Source organism: Gnatocerus cornutus, unplaced genomic scaffold (assembly GCF_029298725.1).
Source record: "Gnatocerus cornutus isolate USDA-ARS CGAHR unplaced genomic scaffold, icGnaCorn1.1 ctg00000152.1, whole genome shotgun sequence".
Taxonomy (NCBI): domain Eukaryota; kingdom Metazoa; phylum Arthropoda; class Insecta; order Coleoptera; family Tenebrionidae; genus Gnatocerus; species Gnatocerus cornutus.
Window position 1 is genome coordinate 1 of NW_028275492.1, and position 9,522 is coordinate 9,522.

Genomic DNA, 9,522 nt, shown 5'->3' on the forward strand with positions numbered 1-9,522 from the left:
CGAGGCACAATGTGTCCGTGGGACGGGTGTAAAGAGGCCGCCCCAACGGACGTGTAAAACATGAACACACTTTAACGATTAAAAAGAGGCGGCTTAACCTCTGGTTACGCTCGTAAGCGTAGGACAAGCACAAAAAAAAAATAAAATCAAAAGAGTCAGTGTGCTGTGATCAGAAGTTTTTGTTACCTATCCGGGCGATTTACTACCCGTACAGGTCGAGGGCGAGCATCATAATCCATAAAGGTGTGGTATATCCTTATGGATTTTCTTAGCGCTATCAACGAAATTGTCAACAGCGTCTTGCGGTCAGTTATGCATAGCTTTTTGAGATCCTTGACCGTCTCCTTGGGCATTGCTCCCCTCGTTCCCACCACTATGGGAAGGACTTCTCCAGACGACGCTCCCAGCCGTTCTTGGAGGATGGGTAACAGGCACTCATATTTATTTAGTTTGTCATTGCGTCCCCGAGCAAGATATTCATCATCCTCGTGGCGGACCGTCACGTCGACCACAAAGACCCTTTCCTGGTTCTGTATCACCAGGTCTGGTTTCAGATTCCCACTCTGAGGATGCCTTATTGTTGGCTCCACAGTTACTGCTACCCTTTTGTCATTTTTCGTGATTTCCTGTGCAATAAGATCACGTATTTCGTCATGGCGAGCTATTCTCTGGGCCTTTGTGCTCACACAAATCCCTAAGATGTGGCCCAGCGTCTCAACCTGAGCACCACACCTTCTACACATTACGTCATTCGCCAGACCGGGCACTCTGTGCAACGCTACCCTGTCACCTGCAACGTTGGCTCGCAGGCGGAGGGCAGATATGAAATTTCCTGGCTTGAGGAGCTTTTTGTTAGATAGCCAGGCGTTTGCAATTTTATTGTCGGAAAATGACATAACCGACTTGCCCTGCGAACTCAGAGACGCCCATTTCGCGAGCTCCTCTTTCTTCATGGCCTGTTTATATTTATCGATAGATTTTAAGTCCCCGACAGGCCATGGTAGCCGGATTGCTGCGGCCAGACTTTGTAGACGGCCTGCCAAGCCTGAACCGACAGCGAGGGCTCGCATTACTGGATCTGAAGTGGTATCAAGAAACTTCAGACCCGCCTTCAGGATGGAGGTGACAGCTATTGTCTCCAACCTGGGTATACCTAGTCCGCCGTCGGTCTTCCTGCAATACAATAGGCCATTGGCCGTGGACTGCGGAAGATGGCAAATAGTTCGAACCACTCCTCTTAGCTCCTGGTCTAACCGCCTTATCAACTTGATTGGTGGAGCTGCGACCACCAATCTGTAGAGGTAGTGGGGGACTAGGTATGTGGAGATAAGTTCTACTTTCTGGTGCGGTTTTAGCTTGAGACGTCCCGTCCTGAATAACGCCCCGCTAAAGCTCTCAATTATGCCCTCCGTTGAGACACCAGCCCAAGGAGATATTCTTACACCAAGATAAGTGAACGCAGACTCCGCGGCCGCAGCCGGGATCCTCTCTCCACTTTGTAGTGTCAGTCCGGGATCTGCTACAAACCAGGAGTCTTTAGTTGGGCAAATATGGAAAGATAGACACTTGGGTGCGGATAGCGACATGCCCAAATTATCCAAGTATCTTTCGGTCGTGTGTAGCAGAGTGCTAGCCTGTGGTACATTAGCCGCATAAGAGAGTCATAGTTACTCCCGCCGTTTACCCGCGCTTGCTTGAATTTCTTCACGTTGACATTCAGAGCACTGGGCAGAAATCACATTGCGTCAACACCCGCTGGGGCCATCGCAATGCTTTGTTTTAATTAGACAGTCGGATTCCCCCGGTCCGTGCCAGTTCTGAGCTGACCGTTGAATGGCGGCCGAAGAGGACATCCGAACGCCCTTGCGGGCGCACTCGGAGCCTCGCAGCAAGACGGTTCCGCGGGAGACCAAGGCACGGGACCGAGCTCGGATTCGAAGTACACCGCCGAAGCGACACACCCTGCACCTCGCCCAGGCCCGGCACGTCAGTCGCGACCCGCTTCCCCGCCAAGCCCGACACGCCCCGATCCTCAGAGCCAATCCTTATCCCGAAGTTACGGATCCAATTTGCCGACTTCCCTTACCTACATTATTCTATCGACTAGAGGCTCTTTACCTTGGAGACCTGCTGCGGATATGGGTACGAACCGGCGCGACGCCTCCACGTGGCCCTCTCCCGGATTTTCAAGGTCCGAGGGGAAGATCCGGACACCGCCGCAACTGCGGTGCTCTTCGCGTTCCAAACCATATCTCCCTGCTAGAGGATTCCATGGAACTCGAACGCTCATGCAGAAAAGAAAACTCTTCCCGGATCTCCCGACGGCGTCTCCGGGTCCTTTTGGGTTGCCCCGACGAACTCTCTTTCGAGGGCCCGAATTATAAACGGTTCCGCTGCCGGGTTCCGGAATAGGAACCGGATTCCCTTTCGCCCATCGGGTGTGTGCACAATTCCGTACGTTTCCGTCAACAATTGCGAATTGCGACCAACGACAAAAATCTACACCACATCAACATCGGCTTTCGCCTAGGGCTTAGGATCGACTGACTCGTGTGCAACGGCTGTTCACACGAAACCCTTCTCCACGTCAGTCCTCCAGGGCCTCGCTGGAGTATTTGCTACTACCACCAAGATCTGCACCGACGGCGGCTCCAGACGGCCTCACGGCCAGTCCTTCTGCGCTCACCGCCGCGACCCTCCTACTCGTCAGGGCTTCATGGCCGGTTAATTTAATAACCTGACCGCACATGCCTCTGACGGCCGAGTATAAGCACGACGCTTCAGCGCCATCCATTTTCAGGGCTAGTAACTTCGGCAGGTGAGTTGTTACACACTCCTTGGCGGATTCCGACTTCCATGGCCACCGTCCTGATGTCTTAAGTTACCAACGCCTTTCATGGTATCCCATAAGCGTCGATTTAGGCGCTTTAACTCGGCGTTTGGTTCATCCCACAGCGCCAGTTCTGCTTACCAAAAATGGCCCACTTGGCACTCTGATTCGAGTCTCGCGGCTTCAATAGTTCGAGCAAGCCGGAGATCTCACCCATTTAAAGTTTGAGAATAGGTTGAGGCCGTTTCGACCCCAATGCCTCTAATCATTCGCTTTACCGGATGAAACTCGTATGCTATGAGCGCCAGCTATCCTGAGGGAAACTTCGGAGGGAACCAGCTACTAGATGGTTCGATTAGTCTTTCGCCCCTATACCCAGTTCCGACGATCGATTTGCACGTCAGAATCGCTACGGACCTCCATCAGGGTTTCCCCTGACTTCGTCCTGACCAGGCATAGTTCACCATCTTTCGGGTCCCAGCGTGTACGCTCTTGGTGCGCCTCTTCTCGCAATGAGAACGAGACGCCCCGGGAGTGCGGGGCGGCAGCCGTAACGACCGCCCATCCTCCCTTGGTCCGCGCAAGGCGGACCTTCACTTTCATTGCGCCTTTAGGTTTAGTTAAATCCCAATGACTCGCGCACATGCTAGACTCCTTGGTCCGTGTTTCAAGACGGGTCCTGAAAGTACCCAAAGCTATAGCGTCGCAGATCGGCGTTTCAACGAGGTCTGTCCGAGAACACCTCAGCGAACAGCCACCCGGGGACGGGACCGGCACCAGGTCCGATCACCATCACGACGGGCGCGCTTGCCGAAGGTCGGACGCTAACTGTGTAGCGGCCCCGCGCCATCTGTATACCGTCGAGCGAGCCGATCGGGAAACACCACGGGTTCATTCGGCGAACGGCGAACCGTCCGAACGAGCTCCACCGCGGGCCTTAGACCGGCACTCAACGGATCGCGACGTCCTACAGGGGGAGAAGTGCACGCGTTCGACGGCAGATCGACAAAACGAAAGGTGCAAACGACGCGTACGCCATCTGTCACACGATCGTCCAGCGCCGCCATCGAGTCACGCTGAATCTCCCCTTTCGACCTTTCGGGTTTCTCAGGTTTACCCCTGAACGGTTTCACGTACTATTGAACTCTCTCTTCAAAGTTCTTTTCAACTTTCCCTCACGGTACTTGTTCGCTATCGGTCTCGTGGTCATATTTAGCCTTAGATGGAGTTTACCACCCACTTAGGGCTGCACTCTCAAGCAACCCGACTCTGAGGAGAGATCCTCCCGTTATCGGCAGCGGTCGCTACGGGCCTGGCACCCTCTATGGGCTGTGGCCCCGTTCAAGATGGACTTGGACGCGCCGCACGATCTCGGGATGACGGATCCTCCCTAACACCACATTTCCCGGCGTCCGGTTTCGGCCGCGGGATTCGGTGCTGGGCTTCTCCCTGTTCGCTCGCCGCTACTGAGGGAATCCTAGTTAGTTTCTTTTCCTCCGCTTAGTAATATGCTTAAATTCAGCGGGTAGTCTCACCTGCTCTGAGGTCGCATATGAAAAATAAAAATTTTTCATTCGGTCATTTCGACGATCACGACACGTCTCCCATTCCTTGCTATACGTGTTCGTCATTTTTCTTTTTAAAAAATGGCTAAGTTTACAGAAACGCTTACGATCTGACGTCTGTCGCGATTTGCATTACACGTCTCGGACACGACGACCGTCTATAACGTTCTCAACCTTAAAACGCCATTTTTTTTTTTAAATGACGACATGTTGAAGAAATAGGACGTGCTACGCCGAAAGACCAGCCAACAACTACAACAAGTAGTAGTTGGTCGCTTTCGCGTCTTAAGATGTCGCGCAAATTTACTCGCTGCACGAGAAACGCACACAAACACACGATTCTACGACACACCACGCAAGAACATGTGCCGACGTAAACACTTTCGTATTTATGATTCGCAAGGTGGACGTCCGACGGACTTTGTAAAAAAAAAATACAAAGCATACCCGTCCCGTCCTTTTTGACGAAAAAACACGCTCGAGTAAACGTCTCGGCACACGTTCGAGGCGTGCGTCGTTATATCGTGACGTAAGTGACGATCACGTACATTAATGAGTACCTATTCGACGCGTCGCAACACATCCAACACGCTCCGACGTTTTCGTCCGAAAACGAAAACCGAGCAGTCTTTGAAATTGACACGACCCTCAGCCAGGAGTGGTCCGGGAACATTATATCCGAGGACCGCAATGTGCGTTCGAAATGTCGATGTTCATGTGTCCTGCAGTTCACAAGTTGACGCGCAATTAGCTGCGTTCTTCATCGACCCACGAGCCAAGTGATCCACCGTTCAGGGTAATCTTTTTAAAATTTAAACGCTCGTTCCACAAGAACCCCGATCATGCCGATCGTCTAGCTGTCTATACACGTCTTGCAAAAATTTTTGCGTACGTGCGTACATCCGAAACGAAAATGATCTTCGTGGTTCCGAAACGTGCCACGTCTAAAATTTCGGTGTTGTGGTATGGATATTTATAATTCTCGCTCTTAATTGTCTTTCGTCCGTACTTTCTCGTCTGAAAGGGAACGCGATCGTCGGTCTCAGTTTTACGCGTACGAAAAAATTAAAAAAAATATTAACCCAAACACAAATTTGTATCCGCGCACCGAAAAAGAAGCACTTTTCTTTTTCACGCGGTCTCCGCTTTTACACGCAAAGTACGAGCATGTATGTGTGAAGATGGGACATGTTCGATACGATTTTAATTAGGAATTTGCCAATTTCCTTTTTCTCAGCAATAATTTTAATAAATAATGCTGCTTTCTCTCATAAACTACATTTTCGGTAGTTTTCCTTTATTGTGTCTTTCATTTAGTGTGCGTGTGTCAAGCACTTTAAAAAGTGTGACGAAGAGACGGTTTTTGATCGATCGGAATCAACACATCATTACATCATCGTACTCGTTATGAAAAAGCGAATTAGTATCCGCCGTAAGCGAAAAGAGATTTTCGCGGGCGGTCTTTGTGTTCGTGTTTCAATTTTCTTTCTATATTTTTTCGTCGCCAAACCGAAGACAGATCGTGAATTTTGACGAAAAAATCTATAGACGTGCCAGACTGAGCGTCTAACATAAAATCCTCAAGTTTACCGTTCTATATCGTGACTTAATGACGATTGACGGTGTATATAATTTTGAAATGGTGCAGTCGTACGCTCCGTAAAGAGAATTTTACCGTTTCTAACGAAATCACTTTACCACATCTACCAAAAACATTAAAAAAGCAAGGTGTGATGTGTGTGTGATCGCTCGTTTAACGGCGCTTTCAAAAAACTCTTTGAAGCGTCTAACGACGAACATCATTCACGCGAATCGTAAAATCGGGAGCGTTTCTCGCCGGTCCCGTAGCCGGGCGTAAATCATTTAAAACCCACGGAGTCGTAACCTAATTCGACACCTGCGATTTTCTTCTTTCTCGACTACTCTGCTACATCCTCTCCGTGTGTCCGAAAAAAGAGGACTTCTAACGTCTTTCGACTTTCGCGGTGGAGTTCACAACTTTCCGCGATCCGGTCGAAAAACCGAAAGCGTCCCTCCTTTTTTCCATCATTGGAAAAGATCGAGAGATAGTACAAAAAAAATCAAAAAATCTAGGTACCCGAAGAAACAGCCGTATGCCCGAGCGAATTCGGTTTTTCTCGTTCAAAAAAGGTGAAAAACTCGATCGCAAGGACCGGCGCTGCGGGCCAGCGTAACGCTATTGTTTTTCCGAATATGTACGATTCGTAGTTCAAAACGTCGTACACACGGTGTTTCAAAAAGAAACAAGCAACGGCACGACAAAAGATCGTGCCGTCGACTCCATGTCATCGACGACGGTGTTGTAAAAACATAAAGTGTACATCGACACGATCAAATAAAAATGCATAATAATAAATTATACATATGTCAAAATTCGTGTGTACGAGGACACGTTAATGATCCTTCCGCAGGTTCACCTACGGAAACCTTGTTACGACTTTTACTTCCTCTAAATGATCAAGTTTGGTCATCTTCCCAGCGACATCGACGACGTCGAAACGCCATCGCGTACCGGTCCGAAGACCTCACTAAATCATTCAATCGGTAGTAGCGACGGGCGGTGTGTACAAAGGGCAGGGACGTAATCAACGCGAGCTTATGACTCACGCTTACTGGGAATTCCTCGTTCATGGGGAACAATTGCAAGCCCCAATCCCTAGCACGAAGGAGGTTCAGCGGGTTACCCGGACCGCTCGGTCAGGGAGGACACGCTGATTCCTTCAGTGTAGCGCGCGTGCGGCCCAGAACATCTAAGGGCATCACAGACCTGTTATTGCTCAATCTCGTGCGGCTAGAAGCCGCCTGTCCCTCTAAGAAGAATTGTTTGTACGCCGACAGTAAAAACCGCGCACGACCACCGGGCGAACCCAGGATCGACGGGCCTTTGGGATGTCGAAATACGCCTATTTAGCAGGCTAGAGTCTCGTTCGTTATCGGAATTAACCAGACAAATCGCTCCACCAACTAAGAACGGCCATGCACCACCACCCACCGAATCAAGAAAGAGCTCTCAATCTGTCAATCCTTCCGGTGTCCGGGCCTGGTGAGGTTTCCCGTGTTGAGTCAAATTAAGCCGCAGGCTCCACTCCTGGTGGTGCCCTTCCGTCAATTCCTTTAAGTTTCAGCTTTGCAACCATACTTCCCCCGGAACCCAAAAGCTTTGGTTTCCCGGAAGCTGCCCGCCGAGTCATCGGAAGAACGTCGGCGGATCGCTAGCTGGCATCGTTTATGGTTAGAACTAGGGCGGTATCTGATCGCCTTCGAACCTCTAACTTTCGTTCTTGATCAATGAAAGCGTTTTTGGCAAATGCTTTCGCTTCTGTCCGTCTTGCGACGATCCAAGAATTTCACCTCTAACGTCGCAATACGAATGCCCCCATCCGTTCCTATTAATCATTACCTCGGGGTTCCGAAAACCAACAAAATAGAACCGAGGTCCTATTCCATTATTCCATGCACACAGTATTCAGGCGAAGTTTTAGCCTGCTTTAAGCACTCTAATTTGTTCAAAGTAAACGTGCCGGCCCACCTCGACACTCAATGAAGAGCACCGCGGCGGGATTGAGTTGGGCCGCCCTCTCGAGCTAAGCCCACCGGCAGGACGTCCCGCGGCACGCCAGTTGACACCGCGAACGATGAACCGGCGGCGCGAGACACAGATTCGACTACGAGCTTTTTAACCGCAACAACTTTAATATACGCTATTGGAGCTGGAATTACCGCGGCTGCTGGCACCAGACTTGCCCTCCAATTGATCCTCGTTAAAGGGTTTAGAGTGTACTCATTCCGATTACGGGGCCTCGGATGAGTCCCGTATCGTTATTTTTCGTCACTACCTCCCCGTGCCGGGAGTGGGTAATTTGCGCGCCTGCTGCCTTCCTTGGATGTGGTAGCCGTTTCTCAGGCTCCCTCTCCGGAATCGAACCCTGATTCCCCGTTACCCGTTACAACCATGGTAGGCGCAGAACCTACCATCGACAGTTGATAAGGCAGACATTTGAAAGATGCGTCGCCGGTGCGAGACCGTGCGATCAGCGTAAAGTTATTCAGAGTCACCAAGTTGTACGATGACGGAGACCGCCACCGATTGGTTTTGATCTAATAAAAGCGCTCCTTCCGTTTCCGGTTGGAGCTCTGTTTGCATGTATTAGCTCTAGAATTACCACAGTTATCCAAGTAAATGTGGGTACGATCTAAGGAACCATAACTGATTTAATGAGCCTTTCGCGGTTTCACCTTAATTTGGCTTGTACTGAGACATGCATGGCTTAATCTTTGAGACAAGCATATGACTACTGGCAGGATCAACCAGGGAACTGCGTTCTTGTTTTAAAATAAGAGAGTTTTAGTCTTTCTTTCCTTCTAGTCATATAAGCTACAATAATCGTAGAATTTCGGAAAGACACCTGCTGCTCTTATAAAAAACTGAACACTTTCCTATTATTGTTTTGAAGAAAGTGTGCGTGTCTGCGAAACGAAAACCTCGTAAGAAGAGACGTAACGCCACGCGATCTTTCTGGATGGAAAATTTTTCGACATTTTTTTCACATCATCCTTGATTGAATCTCCTGCAACAATTTTATTCTTATTCATCCGTTCTAAGTTGTCGTCGTCGTCGAAATAAATAATTTGTACACACTTCGGGGTACACGTTTGTCAAAATTCATGAAATGCAACGTAACATTTTTACTTTAATAAATTTTTACAGTGCATTCAGATCGACTAAACGAACAACGACGGATGAATTGATTTATGGATTTTTATTTGTTGCGACTCATCGGAGGAGAGAGTGAAGAAAAAATAATCCAATATCATGGTTACGGAATAATTTTCTATGACTTTTTCATCCTTGTTTGAATCTTGCAACAATTAATTTTATTCATCCGTTCTAAGTTGTCGTCGTCGTCGAAATAAATAATTTGTACACATTTCGGTACACGTTTGTCAAAATTCATGAAATGCAAACGTAACATTTTACTTTAATAAATTTTTACAGTGCATTCAGATCGACTAAACGAACAACGACGGATGGATTACTTATTTTTGTTGCGACTCATCGGACGAAAAGTAGAAACATAATCCTCCATTGTAATATAGTTTTTACGG

General features: G+C 48.9%; 2 non-coding genes and 1 pseudogene across 2 annotated transcripts; all 3 read right to left on the reverse strand.

The window, feature by feature from the left end:
* LOC148165877 (large subunit ribosomal RNA) lies at positions 1-4,244 on the reverse strand (annotated as a pseudogene; the record flags this gene model as incomplete).
* A 793-nt stretch (positions 4,245-5,037) lies between these two features.
* LOC148165878 (5.8S ribosomal RNA) lies at positions 5,038-5,194 on the reverse strand. Its single transcript, XR_015771099.1, has one exon. It is a non-coding gene; the product is annotated as a 5.8S ribosomal RNA (ribosomal RNA).
* Positions 5,195-6,810: 1,616 nt separating this feature from the next.
* LOC148165879 (small subunit ribosomal RNA) lies at positions 6,811-8,731 on the reverse strand. The gene has a single exon (XR_015771101.1). It is a non-coding gene; the product is annotated as a small subunit ribosomal RNA (ribosomal RNA).
* Between the last annotated feature and the right edge of the window lie 791 nt (positions 8,732-9,522).